The following is a 21938-nucleotide window of genomic DNA, read 5'->3' as shown; positions in this document are numbered from 1 at the left end:
ACATCTGCTTTACCCAAACCTGTCCCTCCTATCAGCAATCACCATCACAATACCTGTCTCAAGAGTGTAAACTTCATTTACTCTCCGTGTATAGATCAAGACAGACTTGCGTAAAAGAGCAATTACCAAAGGGCCCTTAATTTTTATTTTATTTTTTTAAACCATGCAGGATAGCCTGTAGCAACACTAGATGTCAGCTCTGCCATGAGCAGTGACTGTGATCACCTTTGCACATTTTGACATTGTTTTTTTGCACATTTGTTTGCACTTCAGTGTTGAATAGTATTAATTAAAATTGCACAAATGAATTCACTATTGTTTCAGTTATTCAGCACTTTTAGCACACATTTTAAAATATTTGTATAGTGTTGTATAGTTTGTATGATGTGTGTTTAAATTGCACTTTGCACATTGCTGCCCCCCCAACTATCAAATTGTCTGCCGCAAACCCTGAACGTAATACGTGCACCTTGGCTGGCTTGTCACAATAAAAAGAAACAGGAAAAATACATTCTCTCCATTACTTTTTCCACATGTATATTACTCCTCATTTGGTTGACATCAAAACACATTTCGGGGGAACTCCATTAAACACTCTCATTAATTACCATACCACTGAAGTGGGTTCACGAATTGAGTTCACTTCTGCTTAAGAGGATTTGAAGTGCACCGTAATTAAAATGCACTCTCTCATTCTTTATAAATGGTTCGATTGGTGCATACAAAGTGGCCAGATGTGTAGCATACTACATTTCTTTACAACCTGGCCAAATTTGGATTTGTGGCTGGTGTGATCCTATCTCATGATGGATTGTTACGTAGAAAACTATTGTTTAATATCCATGGACCTTTTGCAATGAATGCAGCCCATATAGTGTAGCTCACAGTATGTAAAAGAGGCAGACATGGGAACAATGCATGTGACTCTGGGTCTTTGTCTCGTCCTGTCTAGTTTTACCACCTGTCTTCTGTTCTCCTACCTGTGTGATTGTTGTCCCCACCCTGATGTGATTCACCTGAGATACACAGAGCTGGTATTTTAGCCGAACGCCAGAGAGCTTCGTAGCAATTCAGCACACGGCAGATAGTGCGGGACAGGAAGTCAAGCACAGAAACAAAATAAAACATCCGGTTAACTTTCAAAGTAAAATAGAGAGTGCTCACGGCGGATCATATTTCCCTGCACTACACCTTGAAAACACAGCACAGAGTTGTTTCCTCTCTATTCCTCTGGATGGAAAAAAATGTTGTTTTTGTGTTTCTATTCTACATGAATCTCGTGGGTCCTTGAGAACAGCTGTCAGTCATGTCAACATGGGTATCCCAACAGGTAACGTATGTTGGCGCAAAGAGCAGTTTCTGACAGATAAATATGTCAGGAATGAATGCTTAGGCTTGCTACTTATTATTGTTGGAATGCCACAATAAAAGCTTCTCTGTTGCAGCCCGTCTGGCAGAAAGAATTGTGGTGTTGACATAAAAGATGCTTCCCATTGAATTACATCACACAAATCAACGGATTAAATAATGTGAACGTTTGATGAACTGCCGTGAGACTAGGTTGGTACGTCAGTGAGGGTGTAGATAGGGAAACAGGACTGGATGAACAGGGATGTGCAGGGTCAGTCACCAGAAAGCATAATATAATAAAAGTATAATAGTTTGATTGTACCTAGCGGGCATTTAATGGTAGCTGAAGACCCCAATTTGCTGTGTGTCTCCGGGTTAGGCTCCCTTGTGACCCCTCCTGTTCAAACATTGGCCATTAGCAGCAAACAAGCATGAAACTGGGTTGTATCAAGCACAGCAGCAGGGTGGCAAAATAGAAAGGTAATAGGGAACAGAAATACATTCTGATAAACATCATATTTCTGATTGCATGACTAATCTGTAGCAGGCTTTTGTCCTCATTTCATGGTCACCACAAAATGAACAATGGCCACTGGGTTGTGAACCGCTGTCTCTGGGGGACGCAAAAACGGGGGAATGAAGCGCCACATGCCGGTGACAACTGCCATGACACTGGGCTGCTCTGGGGAATGCAAAAACGGGGAAATGAAACACTACACACTGGTGAGAACAACGGGCCAGACCGCGCGGGACGAGCTACAACAACAAGACGGTTGTGGTTAGGGAAAGAAGGGGGAAAGGAAGTGCCACACGCAGGACACGATCCCCAGTCGCCGGGGTGAAAGTCCTTCCCCCCACCAACTTCCTTACATGGATTTTTGGCTTCTCAATACTACTCGCTACTGCAATTGTGCTGTTATGGAATACATTAGTTTACCATTACCACCACGAAAATTGTGTCCCTGTACACGCATCAATAGAATAAATAACGTGCCTTGGTGGTGGCTTTGTGAGAACTTTGGTAAATCTTTTCTCTGAAGGGTAAGTGTCAATCTGAGATTTCTGTTGCACGACTAAAACCACATTTGAACATACATGTTCCACCAAAAAAACTACCTTCACAAAGCTATTTGGTTTGAATCCCACTTAAAGAATAGGGACTTATTTGTGTCAATAGATAATTATGCATCTGAGCATATAAATATGACGTGCAGAGTTCCTCTATTCTGGCTCAGATTTTGGAAAACAACAAAATAAATAAACATAGTTGTGCGGACGACACACGAATGTACATAACCTTATCGTCCATTGACTAAGTGCATCAAACAAATTAACGGCTGGATGTGCCAGAACTTTCTGAGATTAAATGAAGGAAAAACTGAGGTGGTTGTTTTTGGAGCAAAAGAGGAAGGATTAAAACCACAGACAACACCATAAATCTTGGTGTAGTCATGGACTCTGACCTGAATTTGAACAGCCACCTTAAGACAATTACAAAGTCCGCCTTTTATCACCTTAAGAATATATCAAGGGTTAAAGGACTTATGAGTCAACAGGTCTGGAAAAACTTGTCCATGATTTCATCTTCAGTAGACTTGAATAATGTAACAGCGTCTTTACAGGTCTCCCTAAAAAAATCTATCAGACAGCTGCAGCTGATTCAGAACACTGCTACAGTCCTCACTGAGACCAAGAGACTGGATCACATCACTCCAGTTCTGAAGTCCTTACACTGGCTTCCTTTGAAGTAAAGAATTGATTTCAAAGTACTTTTGCTACTTTATAAATCACTAAACGGTTTAGGTTCAAAATACATTTCTGATCCACTGCTACACTATGACCCACCCAGACCTCTCAGCCGATCTGGGACAGGTCTGCTTTCTCTCCCCAGAGTCAGAACTAAACAGGGGGGAGCAGCGTTCAGTTTCTATGCTCCTCATATCTGGAACAGATTTCCAGAAAACTGCAGATCCGCTGCTACTCTCAATTCTGGTAAATCAAGGCTGAAGACTTTTCATTTTGATGTTGCCTATGTATCTCTGCTGAATTATTTTAATCCTCAGTGGGGACAAAATGTATCCCCCCCTCAAAGTAACCAATGCTAGTTCACCAATAGCATTGTATACACTTATACCATGGAAGTAACTAAGCCGCCAGTAGGTAACTGTGAGCCGGTTACAGACACCGCCAGATGACGGTCCTTTCAGAGGCCGTGGTAGTGGAGTTTAGGCAGAAAAAGTGAGAGTCAAGCAATGACAGATAAGTTTAGGCACCAGAACGACTAAACGAGCAATGAAGGAATGAACAAGCGGTTCCATGTCAAACGTATTTTTTTCCTCCGCGAAGTGAACTGCACTCCCCGGCTTGAAAGCTCTGTGTTTTGCATGTGATACATCCCGCTATTTCATTTTGAGATTATTTTTTATTGGATAGTGAAGTTAAAAAAGTATTTTGGCATGCCTGGCCGAGTGGGACTTTATCCATGGTATTAAAAGGGGGGGATTTCATTCTTGCATGATTGGTTTTGTTGTGCATGATAAAAAACTAACTCTGAATTTTAGTGAACTATTTTTACCACAGCCGTTAACCCATGACATCACTTGCACAATCTGTATTAACAAACCACAAAGGTTTAAGTAGGCCATCTTATCAATACAGTTTGTTGCATCCACTGCCGTTATTTTGCTCCCAGGCAACTCCTGTCAGTTCAGGCAGTAGCACCCGACAGGGTGTACTGTACATTGACAGGGAGCCCGGAAGAAACAGCATTGAAACATGCCTGAAAGGCAGTTCTTTGCCTCATCCAAGAGCTGACCCTTTTGCTGATAGGAAAGACACTAACCTTTGCCTGGCAAAGAGATAAAAAAGCTATATTTTTGAAAAGTAATTATAAAAAAAGTAAAAAGTTTCCCATTTTAGGTTTACAGGGGTAATAAAAAAACTAGAAAATGCATTTCTTCATTCCTGCAAACTATTCTTTTATGTTCCCATCCCTCAACCACCTTTCTCACTCCCTCCTTCCATATTTACATCAGCAACTTTCCACAAACAAGAAAAATCCATTTCATGTTAATAGAAATATAAAGACATACACAAGTTAACAGAACCAATTTTTTTTTTAATACAGTCTGCAACATTTGTGTAAGAGCCATATATCAAAAGAATAAGCCTGGATGTAATTTTTTCTGGAAGTAAAGCCATAGTTTTCTTCTTCAATTTTCAATGTAAGCTAACTCTTTATATCATGTAAAGTCTTTTTTCCAAGTTGTTTCTGCAGGGTGGTGCTGCTGAGCCCTTGTGATTACTGGCCATCTGTTTCTAATTGGAAACCTTCCAATACAATTCTACAGGTATAATTTAAGTTAATAAGGATTTACAATTCCACACAGATCACCAGGCTCTAATACATTGCATTTCATCTTTCAACAACATTGCTAGGCTTTAAAGTTTAAAAACGTTTTTTCACATCAACAGCAGAAACATTAACAGCATATCCTAGATGCAGCTGATGGTTACAACCCACCATTGTTAGAAATACATTATAATAATACATCTATTTTGCAGAGACTTTTGTCCGACACTTTTCCAACAGACACATACATTTGAAGCCATTTGGGATTTGTAGCCTTGAGCTAAGATGACTTTACATGTGAATAAACGAGCTGGGGGTTCGGCCCACCAGCTTAAGATCAATGGCTGGCACTCTTAGAACTGAGCTAGAACCCCATACAAATAGTTAAAACACACACACACACACACACACACACACACACACACATCTTTGACATTACACTTCCAGGATTGATCCGTTGCCACCGGAAATTCTGCTGTATGTCCTTTTTTTTTTGACCGGATGTCTGTTACCTTCTGATTTCTTTCTTTCTTTGTGTTTCCAGACAGCTAGCTAGACTATGTGTCCAATCTGAGTTTTCTGGTGCATGACAAAAACAACTTTTGAACATACACATGTTCCAGCAAAACAATTTCCTTCTCAAGACTATTTTCCAGTTAAATGTAAATGTAAATGTAAATGTGCTGTATTTATATAGCGCTTTTCCAGTCTTAATGACTGCTCAAAGCGCTTTTACATCTACAGGAAACATTCACCATTCACACACATTCATACACTGTGGCCGGGGCTGCCGTACAAGGTGCCACCTGCTCATCAGATAAACACTCACACACATTCACACTCCGATGCGCACACTCCAAGTTGCACTGGGGATCGGTGCAAGGCTACCAATAACGACTGTGATTGGTTTAAAGAAATGACAATAAACCCAGAGCAGGTTTTTCTCCCATCCCAGAATTCTGTGTTGAGTCCACTAGCCAGACCCTCCTCCGCAGCGCTGTGGAGGAAGGTCTGGCAAAGCGAGACTATCTGGCTGGTGAGAAAAGCGGTGTACCAAACGGATCAAAGCACCTCTTTTGAGAGAAATCTGCTCAGAGGGACACCAAATTCTGCCTGCAGAAAATGTATTCACTAAAAAAAAGTGATGCAAATTGAATGTGAACATTTCCGCTGCATGCATGTAGAGGAGACACCCAACACAAGAGTCATGGGGAAAAAATATTTTAAATTTTTTATATTTATATTTCTATTCCTTTATGTCCATCACTCCGACAGATAAATTATTGATATGTTTTCTATAGGCTGCATCTGAAACATTGAAACCTTCCAGCATTTATTGAGAGCTAAATAAATATCTATCCAGTAGCCTAATGAATAATTAGCTGTCAAAGCTTGTTTGTGTAATGCGTCAGAGCTTTTGTGTTTTTAGGCATTGAATATGGTCTTACAAGTAAATGGCATTAAGAATGATTCCAGGAAAATAACTAAAATAATCACCATTATGTCTCGCTGCTCATAGGCATAGAGCCCCATCTGTCACAGCCGAGGCCCAGCTCTATGTCTGTGACAAGAAAGGGGTCCAAGAGAGCAGACTGTCAAATAAAGCTATTTCATTTTAACAACAGAACAGTTAATCAAAACAAAATAACACAAATCAACCATTATTACTATATGTAAAGAATATAGAAATCAAATGCAGCCGTTTTCACGACATGCCTGCCCGAGAGAGAGACAGAACTATAAATAAAACAGTATCAATTATTGAATGCAATAGACATATAAAATAGCAGCTCCCCGATCGTGGACCCTCGACCTGCAACAAAGCAAAATAAAGACACCAGCAAAAAAGCACAGGGACACCTATATACTAGGGTTGTCACACACCATACAGAGAAATAACATTAATTCTTAATTTGACAAAAATGTCCATATAATGTTAGGTTTGAAGGACAAATTTGTAAATTGAACCTACTTTAAAGTGAAACTCATGTGCTCTTTGGGTAGACTTACTGTATGTCTATTCTTGCACTTCTACTACGGCATCTTCTCTAAAAGGTGCAGCAACAAGGCACAATGGTGAGAAGGCATTTCCTGTCTTACAACTTAGGCATAAGGAAAAATGTGTTTTTAAATATTTTGTGCATTTATTCAGTCTAATTTATGTTAAGGTGTTTTAAAAATGGTTGCTAAGGCATCCTAAACAACCTGTTCTCACAACTGAGTATGCATAACAAGGTTTTTTACTAAATTCGTTTACCAAAAATCTTCACCACGCATCCCTTGTCTTCTAAATAAAAAAGTTGTATTACAATTTCCCAAAGATTAGACAGCCATAGCTTAATATGGTATTACAGGGTCAGCTAACCATTGCAGGGGAGCCTTTTCAGGCACAGTGAAACTATTCCCAATTCAGTTTGCTACAACTGAAAAAAACAGGGATAGCAATTGCACTGCTCTGAAGGTCCTCATAAAAATTCAATACCAATGTATTTTCACTCCCATCAATGGATTTCTCTAGAGCACCTGTCAAAAATTGCTTTGCAACACTGGCAATGTAACTCAAATCTCTGAGTCTTTCTTAATCCATTGCAATAACCACCCCATAAAATCCCCTTGGATTGATTCACTTTTTCAAAACCCTGCATTCACTGTCATAAAATGATGCTTATAGGAGGGGAGACAACAAAGACAGAAGAAAAACTAAAATATTAAAGATTAATACACTGACAGGTGACAGGCCACAGTACCTAGATATTTTGAAAATTAAACAGGAATAAATGTTTTTAAATCATTGTGCTTTAGTGACACTAATAATTTAATGATTACAATTAGAAACACATTTTAATTCCTAGTGGAATTGGGTGTATGGACTGGACTGAAGGTTGCTTCATGCTAACATGTCATGAAATTGATTTCTTAGCTCACAGCTTTTATACTCATGATCAAATGTAGGAATGTTGGGAAGGATGCTAACACGTATTCCGTTACAGAATACATGCCCAAAAACGTAACTTTTAACATATTCCATTACGTTGCTCATTCTGAGTAATGTATTTTGAATACTTGAATTAATTCTACAATGAATTGCATTTTATAAGTGTAGGAATGCGGCCATTAAGTATTGCCGACTAAACAGGCCTATTCTGTTGTGTTCTTCTGTTCCACCTGGCTGAATGTGTACATGAACAAGCAGATGGATTTTTGTATTTGTATTCCTGAACTGCATAGCCTACTACAAAAACTCTAACCACAGTCTTGATAGAGATAATCCATCCATCTCACAGGTAGAAAGATGCTGATTAACATTACACAGGTGTGCCTTAGGCTGGCAACAATAAAAGGCCCCTCTAAAATGTGCAGCTTTACCAGACAGCACAATATTACAGATGTTGCAAGATTTGAGGGAGTGTGCAGTGGCCATGGAATTGGCATGTGGCAATGTATTGTTTTTGTGGCATTCTGATGTTTTTATTGTCACTTTTCCCTATTTTGTCAGTTTTTTAAAAACAGGTCAAATTTCACCCAAGGACAACATGAGGGTTAAGGAAAGCTGTGTACAAATTACTCCTACCTGGCTCAACCCAGTCGCTCCTTCTCACAAATTAGACTAGGTCAAGCCTTGCTTTAATCCGTTAACCTGGATTCATAAATTCTGCTTTTTGTGAAACAGCCCCCTGGTGTGAAAGCCTCTCTAATTACAGAGATTCCTTGATCCCAATGTTCAGAAGACGACAACAACATATCCAAACACCAAGCCCATTCACGTGTTTCCTCCAGTGTGTGAAAACAGTAGTCTTACAGGTTTATTGAATGCAACACTGTGCAAAATTGGCCTAATGAAGCTTATCATAAATTCTTTCAGGAAGACTTATAAACGTATTTTCTCTCTCTCTCTCTCTCTCTCTCTCTCTCTCTCTCTCTCTCTCTCTTCAGTTAAACCAACCAGAATTTGCTATGGATTCCCCGAGCTAATCACAGCATGGTGTCTCTGGTTTAAGGGTGTTCTCTCTGATGCTGTCAGATGTCAGCGTGCAACCTCCTCCTGCCCTTCCACCTGCAGTCATCACCATCTACGGCACCCTGGGTCCTCCTCTGGCAGAGCGCTCCCCTCAGCTCCTTTTGTCCAGACTTTAGTCTCCTATATCACCCCCACCAGTGTCTACACTCCATCGGGGGGGGGATATACCTTACTCATGGCTTCTCTACCCCATATGAAATTGTTTCTATTCAAATTATATAATTTCATATATGCACAGATACAACTTTGCATATTTTCAACAAAGTCTCTCTTGATTTAAATAAAATCTGGGTTATACACTGTGTCAGTCTGACAAATGTCAATTTACCAGTATATCTGGTAAATTGAATGAATCAACTCACAGACTGCTGTGATGGTTTGAAAGATTTTCTGAGAATCCTCTCCCCAGCAGCAAGTTCAAAAGCCAGATAAAGCACCTTCTCTTAGAAGTCAAATATAGAGAGAAAATCATCTGAGGCGGAAATGGGTCTTTATGATGTATAAAGGCCAATAATATCACCCATCAGTCCCATCAACTTGATTGGAGTCCAGCTGTTGCCATTTCAGTTGATTGGATTGATTGGATTCTGAAAAAAGAGGAGCATTAGTTTGTCTTTGTTACTTGGAACCAATTTACAACATGAGCCAATGAGATTATTAGTGACACCAGATTTGGGAAAAAGCTCCATGTTAAGAAAAGGTTACCTCAAGCTCTGCATTAAGTAAATATAGGTTGAACAAATGAATTAGCAATCGGAAGAACACATTTAAAGCTTTTTGCAAAATGTAAATGATTTGAAATGCAGACACACACCAACAAACAGTTTGATAAAGTAAGGCTTATTTTGGTTACGCTGACTCATTTTCAGTAGATCTTGGTCCATGAAGCTAATTTAACATAGTTAAATCACCAGTACCACGGTAACTTATTCTGGAAAACTACTTACTGTATGGAACCAAATCAACGGAAATTGAGTCAGACTAACCAAAGTAAACCTGGCTTATTTGGTAAACTTAGTTGACTTGGTTTTGAATTAAAGCACAAGTAGTCAGCTTTCTTGTGTCCTCGGACGAAATTATAAATGAAAAATGCACTGCTATGTTGACCTCAAAATGTAAACCCACACACCCCTAAAAAAGCAGCGATCTTTGTTTTGCTGAGTCAACTTGTTATAGTATTTCTTCTGCTTCCAAGTTGAAAAAGAGAGGTCATTGTTATGTTTAGAAATACCAACAGTTCCATACCACATAATGTGGTTTGTCTAATGCTGTGTAGTTCTGTTAAATTCCACCACAGTGATTTATATACTAAAGTCCTTAAAATGTCCCATGGCATGAAAATGTCCCTTTATGAGTTTTTTTTTTTTTTTTTTAACACGAGTTCCCCCAGCCTGACCGTGATCCCCCAGTGGCTAGAAATGGCCATAGGTGTAAACACAGAGCACAGGCTTTTATGAGTGTCAAAATAGCCAGCATATAATGTTAGCTACTCTGCTACACTGTGGAGTAATGTCTGACAATGCAAGACTACCAAACACTGACATTGTGAGATGCTGCATTCTCAAACCGTGAAGGCAGAGAATTCTAATCCCAACCGGTCGTCAGACACCGCCTACCAAGAGCCCGGGTCTGTCCAAGGTTTCTGCCTAAAAGGAAGTTTTTCCTCGCCACTGTCGCACTGTTGCTTGCTCTGTAGGAAAGTACTGGAACTGTTGGGTCCTCGTGGATTCTGGAGTGTGGTCTAGACCTGCTCTATCTGTAAAGTGTCTTGAAATAACTCTTTTGATTTGAAACTTTAAATAAAATTGAATTGAATTGAATTGCAATAATCTATATCCATAATTTTCCACTTTTGGATTGCTCCGTTGCCGCCGGAAATTCCGCCATTTTTTTAACCGGATGTCAGTTAGCTCATGCTTTCTTTGTGTTGGAAAACTCTGGGCCAAATCCTCACATCTTTTACTATCTAAAAGCACTTTGAGTAGTTGTTAAGACTAGAAAAGCGCTATATAGGAACAGTCCATTTACATTTACATTGGAGAGAACACACATTGTGTTCTATGAATGCCAAAGTAAATGCACCTGGAAGAGGAACATGATCCTTTGTTAAAGAATACAAAAAGAAATAAATCAACTAAAATAATTAAATAGTGTGTATTGGTCTCCGACCACTCAGTCTCAGACGCGTGCATATAGGCTTTATACATTCTTCTTAATCGCTCACTTCATTTAAAAACACATTTGGCACCTGTATCAGCCTTTTCTAATTATCTCAACAATTGCCGTATTATATTCATCAAACTTCTAATGATATGAACAACAGTCTTCATACAGCAATATAACAGTAACAATGACTGTCACATGAGTAATAAGTAATATATAAAAATACATAATAGTGCGTAACTGAATAGCAATTAACACCTGTTTTATTTGTATTTTAAAGAAGGCTGATAACACTAAGGTAAAAACACTGCTGAGTGAACAGAAAAGGCTCCAGGATTAATAAATCCTGGCTGCTAAACAAAACTCTCCATGGTAATTTAGGTTCCTCTGCTTTTGTGCAACCAAGTCAAGGCTAAATTCATCCAGGATAACTGGAATATTCTGGCTTAATCCCTTATCCTGGTTTTGTGCAATACCCCTCTGGTCTTTTGTTTTCAACAATCCCATGTAGAATATCCCTCTTTCCTTTAAAGCTATTTGACGTGAGCAGATTTAACTTTAAATGAGACTTCTACATTTGATGTGCACTATTAGAAGTCTGGCAGGATTGTTTTATGATTATCATCATGATCATCACAGTATGCTGTGGTGAAAACAATAATTCTACCTACTGTGATCAAAGGATCTAAGCACAATTTTGGACCCCTGTTAATTAGGATTATCAGAAATGCCTCTGATCTGTTCCGAATATCTCACAGATATAACAGCTGCAAGCTTGAAGTCCCCTGATCTGGATTCATGCAAGCTCAATCTCAGCTCCCTTTGACTTACCTCAGTAATTGGTTTCACTGTGATCTACAGTGGCCGTTAAGCTAGTCATAAAGGAGAGCCGACTTTGCCGCAGGGAGACCGAACAGAGCAGCAAACTGCAGTGAACAGCCCAGCAGTGTGAGGCACTCACTTAGAAATAATAAAGATAAGGAACTCTGCCGATTTAACTGCTGCTCATGATAAAACTGAAAACTATTGATCAATTTGATGGATGCGGAGCTAACTATTGTCAGAGAGGTATTCCCAAGTCTCAGCGTAACCCAGCCAGTTGTACGCTGAACCAGTAGATAGGGAGATAATGCCTCCGCCTTATTCATGACTCAACAGGTCACATGATGCCAAAAGTAGAATAGTTTTCATAGGAAATACACTAAACAATATCCACACCCACTTGTTGTTACTTAGAGTGTGCAGCCAATAATGCAAACATCACCTGAAATTCTTTTTCAAGCCATACTGAAAGGGGTGGTGCTCATCAATTCTTTTCTTTCTTATCCTTTAAGGTTTCTATTTTTATATTAATGTCAATGAAAAAAACAATTAAAATGTAATTGTGGAATTTCTCTTTACAGTTATATCTTAATCACATAGTGCCAGTTGACTGACATTTTCATTAGTGGTGGGCATTGTTATCTGCAGTATATCAATACAAAACTGATCAAGTCTCAACCGTTCAGGGTTAATCCATTCAGTGATCGGCTGGGTGAAAGACGCATGTGCTCTGCAGCAGTTCATTATCCACATGTGGATAATCAGACAAGCTCAATACACAATGACAATTATCTAGTGTTGTTGTTTTACAATTGGGAGGACAGCGTAAACTATACCTTGAGTGGTTGTTAAGCGGATGCAGTTAGTTACTCTGTTTTCATCAAACATTGTTTGAAATTGTCAGAGTTATGGCTTAGAAATTTGCAGAAATGTGAGGAGGGAGCAGCAGTTAGAAATGATAAGTTATTGATAAAACAAAGAGACTTACAAAACATGCAAGCTGAGCAGGGGTCGGTTTCAGAAAGCAGGTTTAGTGAAAATTGAGTATCTTAACCCTTAGATGAGGGAAACTCTGATTTAGAAAGGGAGGTTAATCAAACCTGAGAGAGAGGGGGAACTCCAGCCCCATTCAGAAAGAGAGGTAATTTAACCTTAGAGTCAGCTACTATGGTAACGGAGCATGAGAACCTAATCAGAGAAATATAATACGAATCCAGATCAACATGCCCAGAATTTCTTTCAGTTACCCGGCTTCACTAACCCTAACAACACAATAAGCTGTGTCACGACGGTGGTTAACTACTAGTTCAATCCACCCATGGTTTCCTAATCCAACGGCGCTTGCGTTCACATAAAAAAGGCAATGTTTGCACATAGTGACCAATCGCCAACATCCACCAGAGCAGCATATTTTACATCAGAAGAGCACACTTTAATTCTACATAAATATGAAGAACACAGACATGGTTTTACAGGCAAAACGCAATACAGTCTCTGCTTCCTAAAACAAAAAGGAAAGCTGGCAAAAAAAAACAGCAGACGCTGTCACAGTATGTGTAAATCACAACGCTTATCAATGTCACTTCTACATCAGTCAGGCACAAGATCTGAACATAATTTCCATAAACGGTCGTTGTTTTAGCCTATTGTTTCAGTTGCAAACCTGGCAGTTGTAAGCGATCTGAGATCAAAAGTTGGGGATGGTCTTCTTTGCCCTCCAAACACGACGAGTTGAGTTGAGGCCAAAAAGTTCTATTTTGGTCTCATCTGACCACATCATCTTCTTCCAGGTCTCTTCTGAGTCGTCCAGGTGGTGAATGGCGAACTTCATGCAGGCCTGTACATGTTTCTTCTTGAGCAGGGGGACCTTGCGTGCGCTGCAGCATTTAAAATCCATGACGGCATAGTGTGTTGCCAACCGTTTCTTTTGTAACTGTGGTCCCAGCTGCCTTCAGTTGATTCATCAGTTCCCCCCTTGTGGTTTTGGGATGATTCCTCACCGTTCACATGATCAGGGACACCCCACGAGGCGAGATCTTGTGTGGAGGCCCAGACCAAGGGAGGTTGGCGGTGGTGTGGTGCTTCTTCCATTTCCTGATAACTGCACCGACAGTTGATCTTCCATCCAAGTTGCTTTCCGATTCTCTTGTAGCCCATCCCAGCCTTGTGCAGATCTACAATCTTGTCCCTGATGTCCGTAAAAAGCTATTTGGTCTTGCCCATGGTGGTGATGTTGGATTCTGGTTGTTTGGGTGTAGACAGGTGTCTTTTATACAGTTAACGAGGTGAGGCAGGTGTATTTGGTGTAGATAATTGGTTGGGATTGGGGCTGTGTCTTAAAGAAAGACTAACTGGCTTGTAGGAGCCAGAATACTTGCTGTTTGGTAGGGGGTCATATACTTGTTTTTCCTCATCAGATGGTTATACATTTTTATAAATTCATATGATGTGATTTTCTGGAATTTTCTTTGGGATTCTGTCTTTCACTGTTAGAATGTACATATGATTAAAATTATAGATTGTTGCATTTTTTGTAAGTAGGCAAACCTGCAAAATCAGCAAGGGGTCAAATACTTATTTCCCCCACTGTAGAAAACTGACTTTAACTTACTCAACATGTCACTTTAATTTTATTTATAGTATCAATTCATAACAAGAATTATCTCAAGACACGTTACAGGTAGAGTTGGTCTAGACCACACTCCATGATTTACAAGGACACAACAGTTCTTGTAGTTGCCTCCAGAGCAATTGAGCATTTAAGTCTATGCCCATCTTCAGTTTTTTTTTTCCAGTTCAACCCAGCAGGCACCAAACACACTTGGCAGCAACTCAAGATGAAATACTAAAATGTACTGTACATCAAACATATATGATATAAATTTCAAGCAATTGTAATGTTCAGCAATGTAGAAGTGGGATTCTCTAAGCAAAATTAATATAATGTTCAGCCATCCCAATCTGCCCGTAGTTAATAGTGTCTTTGAAAGTAAAGTTAAATGCATTAGCGTAGCGCAAATCTCCAAATGTCTGCTTGATGGACAACTTCATTAAAGCCAATAGAAAAAACCTGAGGCCCAAAAAACAGGAGGGAGCCCCCACCGCCACCATTGACCACGGAGGCTGAAAACGATTGTTTTCAGACAGAACAGCAGGCAACCCATAGTTGCGGGCATCGCTGGTGAAAGCTCATCTGCTGACCCCCCCCAGGACACACAGACCTACATTAGCTATTTAAATGTATAGTCGTACATAGTGTTGGCTCACTATCCCACTTATAATCATAGACGCAACTCAGCACACTGATTTTCTATAGCGGTACAAATATTTGTAGGTCTTGTAACTGATGGCTGTAACTTTTTTAGATTCTTATTTCTGAATTATTATCCTGAAGACATCACAATTGAAGGTGACTCAATTGATATTGAAGCTGCACTGTTTGAATCTTTTTTGTTTTACTCTAGTTAACGATGATGTAATCAGTCTGCTGGCGCCGGACATAACAGACCGTGCAGCTGGAAGTACTCGTAATACTACATAGATGGCTCATAATGGTTTACAGAGTGAAACACAATAGTTTGAAATTATTTCTCACAGGATGATGAAATACTGTCATCTGCCACAAGGGAAGATAGTAAAAGGCATGAAGAGTTTACACCTTTAAAAATAACTAACAGTTCAACTGATGGTGTACCATGATAAAACTTTAACCTATTTTTTCTTTAACCGAGGAATGCTTGGGAATCATGAGGAAGAGCCATCCACTTCCACAGCCCAACTTGGCTCTGTAAGATTTTAGAATGTTGCATTAGCCAATGACTCATAGTGACATTTAGAAGGCCAGGCACTGTGAAATTCTATGTTATTTTGTTCCCTATAGGTGCCTGTGAAAATGCTATACAAAGTTTACCTGGAGAAAAAGATTCAAAAAGTGGATCTAGAAATGGAATCATTGAAGCTGCAAATGAAAAAAAGATGGTGAAAAACAAATGCTACGTCAGTTAAAAAGGTGGTTGAGGTAGATGATTTTACTTGTTTCACCAACAAGATGAACTACATGACAAATATTAACTAGTACTGCATTTTTACTTTCAGGACATAAAGAATATTTCATAAAACAGCCATTTGTTCTTTTTAATGGAAGAATTATCAGTAACACATTTGTTTACTATGAAAGATTCTGGTAGCACACTGTGTTTCTGACTGCTCTTCCATCTTGTGTAACAGCCGGGTGGATAGATCATTTTCAGGGTCATCCATAATTAGATGGACCAGACAATGCTCTCCTCTAATTTTAGTAATGTTGTGGAGAACTATATATGCCACAATTATTAGGGATGAGCGAGTACAGCATTATCTGTATCTGTATCTGTATCTGTTTACCACATGAATTATCTGTATCCGGATCCGTACTCGGACTGGGCGGGGCCTACACCGGAAGTGGTCAAATTTAAACCGGAAGTGGGTCGGGCTCTCTTGAAATGTGCTGGGCTTTAACCTGTGCGGGTTATTTAAGCATGCAATTGATATGAGTTGATCAAAAATTGTTATATTTATTGCTGATTTGAAAACTATTTACATGACAGCATCAAGCTTCAGATCAATGGTGTTGTCATGGTAACAAACTATATACAGAAGGTTTTGCAATAATGAATACAACACATGCCGTTGCAATTATGAAGTAAAATGTAATGAACAAGAGTTTTCATACTCAATATAAGTTTCTTTTTTTAACTTTTTATTTTTATTATCAGTGTGATTTTTTTTTTGGGGGGTTCTTTTTTATTTATTTTATTTCCACACCAGGTATATGAGTGTGTGTGTGTCCGTGTGTGTGTGTGTGTGTGTGTGTGTGTGTGTGTGTGTGTGTGAGTAAGAGAGAGACACACAGAGAGAGAGGGGGGGGCAGCTGACAGTAAAAAAAAAAAATCTCCGATGCCAGAGACGCAACGGGAGTTGCATTTAAACCGAGCAGCGTGTCTTAAACCCACGTTCACCAGAAATCTACTGGTTACTATGTAACTATGTAAACCGAAGTTAAAAACAAATCTGAAGCTGAAGAAACCCTAAACGTTAACGGAACAGATCCGCAGACCCGATTGACTGCCTGCCTGACGGAGCGGGAGCGCGCGAGAGAGAGAGAGAGAGAGAGAGAGAGAGAGAGAGAGAGAGAGAGAGAGAGAGAGAGAGAGAGAGAGAGAGAGAGAGAGAGAGAGAGGGAGCGCATTTCTCCATGTTGTGTGTGTGTGTGAGATTGATCCGAGCGGGTTTGTAGGGGGGGGCGTTGTGATTATCACAGAATGCTGTGCAGCCAGTTGAGGAGTTGTATTCAATCCGAGCACGGATATTGACTCATATTACTCGTAAAATAGTTGTACTCGGCAAAAGTGCTTTATCCGTACCAGATACTCGTTTTAGCCGGATACTCGGATCACCCCTAACAATTATGTCACAAGCTCTTTCCAGGGAGACCCTGAGCCTACAAAGGATCTAGAACCCGGCCTAGAGCATCCCAAAGGTGATTTCCACCCTGGCTCGTGTTCTGTTTTGAGCCAAGTTGTAGCGCTGCTGTGGGCCGGGCTCAGGATCAGGGAAAGGAGTCAACAAATAGGGCTGGCAGGGGTAGCCTCTGTCCCCAGGGCGGTAACCATCAAACTCTATTACAATACAAGAAATTAACTTTGGTTGCAATTAGAAGAAATAGCAACATTGATCACAATGGGATTCGGTTATAGACATGTATACCCTTATTTTTGGCAAATCTAGAGCTCATTGAACTTTCATTAAAAACAATATTGCTCAACCAAGTCATCAGGTAACAATAAAACATCCAAGCACAGTCTGATAACCCTCTACCGACGGAGATGTCCACGGATTAATTGTGCTCCAATATCTGTGTCCATGTCTAAGACAGCACTCCCTGTGAGTCTGCAGACATACAAGAATGAAGAAACTCAGGGTTAGTTGAAAAAAAAAACTGGTTCACAGAGTCTGTTGACATAGTAACTGACACAGAGGGAAGCTAAACTGGCTTGGTGAAACCAAAAACTCAGAGTTTCCCTCATCTCAGGGTTAACAAACTCAGAGTTTTCACTAAACCTACAATACCACAACGATACTACTGTTTTTGTTAAGTCATTGTTCCATGATCATTTAATGTGACTGTTATTGACACAATTCATTTCAAGTGTGGTCTAGTCTTACTCTATCTGTAACGTGTTTTGAGATAACTCTTGTTATTCAATTCAAGTCAGTTTTATTTATAGTATCAATTCATAACAAGAGTCATCTCGAGACACTTTACAGATAGAGGAGGTCTAGACCACACTCCAGAATTTACAAGGACCCAACAGTTCTAGTAGTTCCCTCCAGAGCAAGCAACAGTGCGACAGTGGGGAGGAAAAACTTCCTTTTAGGCAGAAACCTCGGAGAGACCCAGGCTCTTTGTAGGCGGTGTCTGACGGGCCGGTTGGGGTTTAGAATGAAGAGTGGAAATAACAAAAAGTAGAAACAATATTAGTTTGTAGCAGTTATTTGAAGTAGTTCATGGCATAGCAGGGCACTGCGGGCATTACAAGGCACTGCAGGACATAGCTGGGCACCGCAGAGTGTGGCAAGATGAACATGGCATCGCAGAACGTGTAGCGGGATCATGGCAACAGCTGCGACCATGATTTTGGAGCCTCTCTGATCCAAGGGAACATGCTGGGGAAAAAAGAACATAAGGACTCCGGGGAATGACTCCCCAGAGCTAGGGTAGTATCAAGCATTTCTGGGACATGGATGCACATAAATGGAAAGATCGAAAAACAGAGGAGAGAGGAGCTCAGTGTGTCAAAGGAAGTCCCCAGCTGTTGAAAACTATTACAGCATAACTAGGAGAGACAGGGTAAAGAGAGGAGCCTGGTCTGGCTAGAACTCTCCTCAACGGTATCGGGCTGTATGCCAAGTCTCCCTCTAGTTTTATTATATTCTTGATTATATGATAGATAGATCTGACAACTATGACGAGAAGCAGGTGGGCCGGGTTAGGGGGACGCTGCAACTCCTCACTCCCTAACAATATTCAATTCTATGTCCTAACTATAAACTTTATGAATTGATACTTTAAATAAAATTGAAGTAGTGCCCTGGCAAGGACACTTGACGACGCCAAACTAAAGAAACTGGCACAAGACAAAGGGAGACAAGGACTATTTATACATTAGGTATGGGAAAACAGGTGAAACCAATCAGGGGCGGGGTAGACAAGCACAGTGGCGGGAGATTCACACAAAGGGAGGAAGTCAGCGTCTGAAACAAGAGGGAAAGTGACTACAAAATAAAACAGGAAGTGCCCAACAAGACTAGACATGAGCGACTTAACAAAGTTAGGACGTATAAGAAGACATAACATTGGGAATCAGGGAGATTACAAAATTATACAGGAAATAAAGCATGAAACAAACAGAAGAGAAGTGAAACAACAAGGAAACAGAGCAAATAAACACAATAAACCAAAAAAATGCAACAGAAACTCACAATTGGGTCAGAAATATGCTGATTGAACTATAATGTTTTGTAATAACAAGTATATTTTTTTGCAAACTAATGATGCAGTAACTGTCTTCAGTACTTGTCCATCTCTCCAAAAGTAGTCTGGATCAACGGAAGCACACTTCCAGGATTAAGCCTGACATCACACGCGGATGTTAGGCTTTGCCAGTCACATCCGCTCTGTGTGTTTTTCTGTTTGAATTGTATCCGAGCCAAAATGGCACCTCTGATTGACAGAAACTGACCGATTGATGCATCTAAAAGCTAACAAGCTAGCGGTCACTGAGGTCTTTTTGGGGTCTTTCTAGCCTTTAAAGATGATTTTTGATTGCCCCTGAAACTTTTGCCTTTTTCCGGACCGTTGAGAATTAAATCCAAACTGTTCCATCAGAATCAGAATCAGCTTTATTCGCCAGGTATGACAGACATACAAGGAATTTGACTTAGGTTGGAGCAAGCCTCCAGGCGGCAGCTATGGAACAGCGCCACCACACGCTTTCTCGAAAAGAAACAATTCAGACAGCACCATAATATACAATACAACATCACAACATAATGCACAAGACAACACAGAGTTCATGTGGACACATGAATGGATTTTTTGAGGTGGCATTAGGTTACATCCAAGATTTGTCCACCTAATGTCCATAATGTATCACTTTTTTTGCTAATTACTCCCGCGAGCGTCGTGCTCCAGGACTTCTTCTCTAGCTTTTTCTAATGTGTGTCCCTTCCATGTATTTACGGAAGTGAAGCAACTAAAGTGAAGCCTTAAACGGGCGACAGCTAGAGCAAAGAGTCTGAATGATAGTAAATGTGCTGTGTTTACAGTATATAGCGCTTTTCCAGTCTTAACAACTGCTCAAAGCGCTTTTACCCTTTGCCCTTAGAGGGCTACGCCTATATTGGGTTTTTGGGTTTATTGGGCTATTGGGTTTATCCCTTCGCGCATGCGCAGTCGTGAAGATTTCTTTCCCGCCCTAGCGTCCAGCTCGGGCCTCAACTACGTCCGCATTTACTGCATAAATACAGAGCGGACCCGTTGTTCGACTCCCAAAACATCAGCTTTTTCTTCAACTATTGTTCTAGGAGCAGGTGGCCCGGACCTTAGAGGGCTACACCTATACTTATAGAAACTTGAGTTACCTCCGTAACTTACGTTCTATTTCGTATAGGCTTCGCCCTCTAAGGGCTACGCTATTGGGTTAGGGCGAAGCTGATGTAGTCAATGCCACCTGCGGCACAAGGTCCACAAGCCGAACATATACCACATAGCCCCAGCAAAGATATACAGAGGTTAGTCAGAGTCATTCTTCTGACGAAACCTGCCCTGCCAATGGCGTGGCCGGAAAAGGATCATGAGGCCCGCTAGATGATGCAGTAGTAGGCCTACAATGATCAGTGGGAGTTAAGCGTGATTGACCCTGTCGCGCATGTCACGGAGAGACATGATTACCACCATGTATGAAACATGATTATGACAATAAATCAGATAAGAGCTGCGTCTCACAAGAATACCCCAGATACAGGAGAGGTGAGACTGTAGAGCAGGGTCATTGCGGCACTAAGTGTAGAGGAGATTGGCAATACACAAGGCATCCGTTTTTTTTTTTTTAACACATTCAGCTTGACATTACGCGTCACTGATTGTGGACAGAACCGCATGAGATATGGAAGATTCAGACATATCTCGCAGATAAAAGCGGATGAAGGGGCACAGAGAAGCCCAGTAAAGCCGCCGCGCAAATGTCGGCTACTGCCATGCCTTTAAATAAAGCCGCAGACGCTGACAAAGCCGTCGTAGAATGACCCCGAATGTCTTGGGGGGGCTCTTTCCCATCCGAGCTATAAGCCTGGGTAACTCGATAATGCACAAACAGCTGCTGAGTTTTCCTGATATTTGCCGTGCGTAAAATGTATTGAGACAGAGCGCGCACCGGACACAACCGGTGGGAAGCCTCCTCCGCGCTGTTAGCGTGAGGTGGGGGAAAAAAACCCTCGAGTGAAAACACCCTCGACCGAAAAGAACTAGTTAAAGTCCTCGGTGTGAAGGAGGGGTTGGGCTGTAAGGTGGCTGCGCTCCCGTCCCCTCTAATGGAGAGGCAGGACGGAGAAACTGACAGTGCACATAAATCACTCACTCTTTTGGCCGACGTTAGGGCGAGGACAAGTGCTGTCTTAAGCGACAGCATTCTGAGCAAAGCCTGAGCCAAAGGCTCAAAGGGGGGTTTTCCCAGAGCCCGGAGCACCAGAGTTAGGTCCCATTGGGGGGCGAGGGGGCGAACAGCCGGTTTTTGACGCCTAAGACCCTTCAGGAAACGGTTCACCAGGGGATGTGCAAATCTGTCCTCTCACCGAATCCTTCGTGGCAGGATGAGATGGCTGCTGCATATGCTTTGACAGTAGATGGAGCCAAATCACTATCCACCAGAGTTTGTAGGTACGTCAGCACGAGAGGTAGCGAACACGATGTGGGATCTGTGTCCCTCTCTGTACACCAGCGCTGGAAAGCAGACCAGCGCCCTGCGTAGCCTGCTATGTTAGAGGGGGCTCTGGAGCCCTGGATGGTGCGCACCACGGCGGGGGGCAAGCCTAATCTCTGTAAGCGCTCCCGCTCATCAACCAGCCCCACAGTCTCTGACTTATCACTGGGGGGGTGACAGATTGCACCGTTCAGCTGCGATAGTGCGTCTCCCC

The 21938-nt window shown here is 41.1% G+C and overlaps 1 long non-coding RNA gene across 1 annotated transcript in view; it reads left to right on the top strand.

Annotated features, from left to right (window-relative positions):
- Positions 1–10923: 10923 nt before the first annotated feature.
- Positions 10924–21938, top strand: part of LOC117949156 — an 18376-nt gene continuing 7361 nt past the window's right edge. Inside the window, exons 1-2 of the long non-coding RNA XR_004657636.1 lie at positions 10924–11092; positions 17541–17544. This is a non-coding gene — a long non-coding RNA (uncharacterized LOC117949156). The remainder of the gene's footprint in view (positions 11093–17540; positions 17545–21938) is intronic.

The sequence above is a fragment of the Etheostoma cragini genome, chromosome 1, assembly GCF_013103735.1.
Source record: "Etheostoma cragini isolate CJK2018 chromosome 1, CSU_Ecrag_1.0, whole genome shotgun sequence".
NCBI classification, from domain to species: Eukaryota; Metazoa; Chordata; class Actinopteri; order Perciformes; family Percidae; genus Etheostoma; species Etheostoma cragini.
This window is presented reverse-complemented; position numbering and strand designations above follow the sequence as displayed.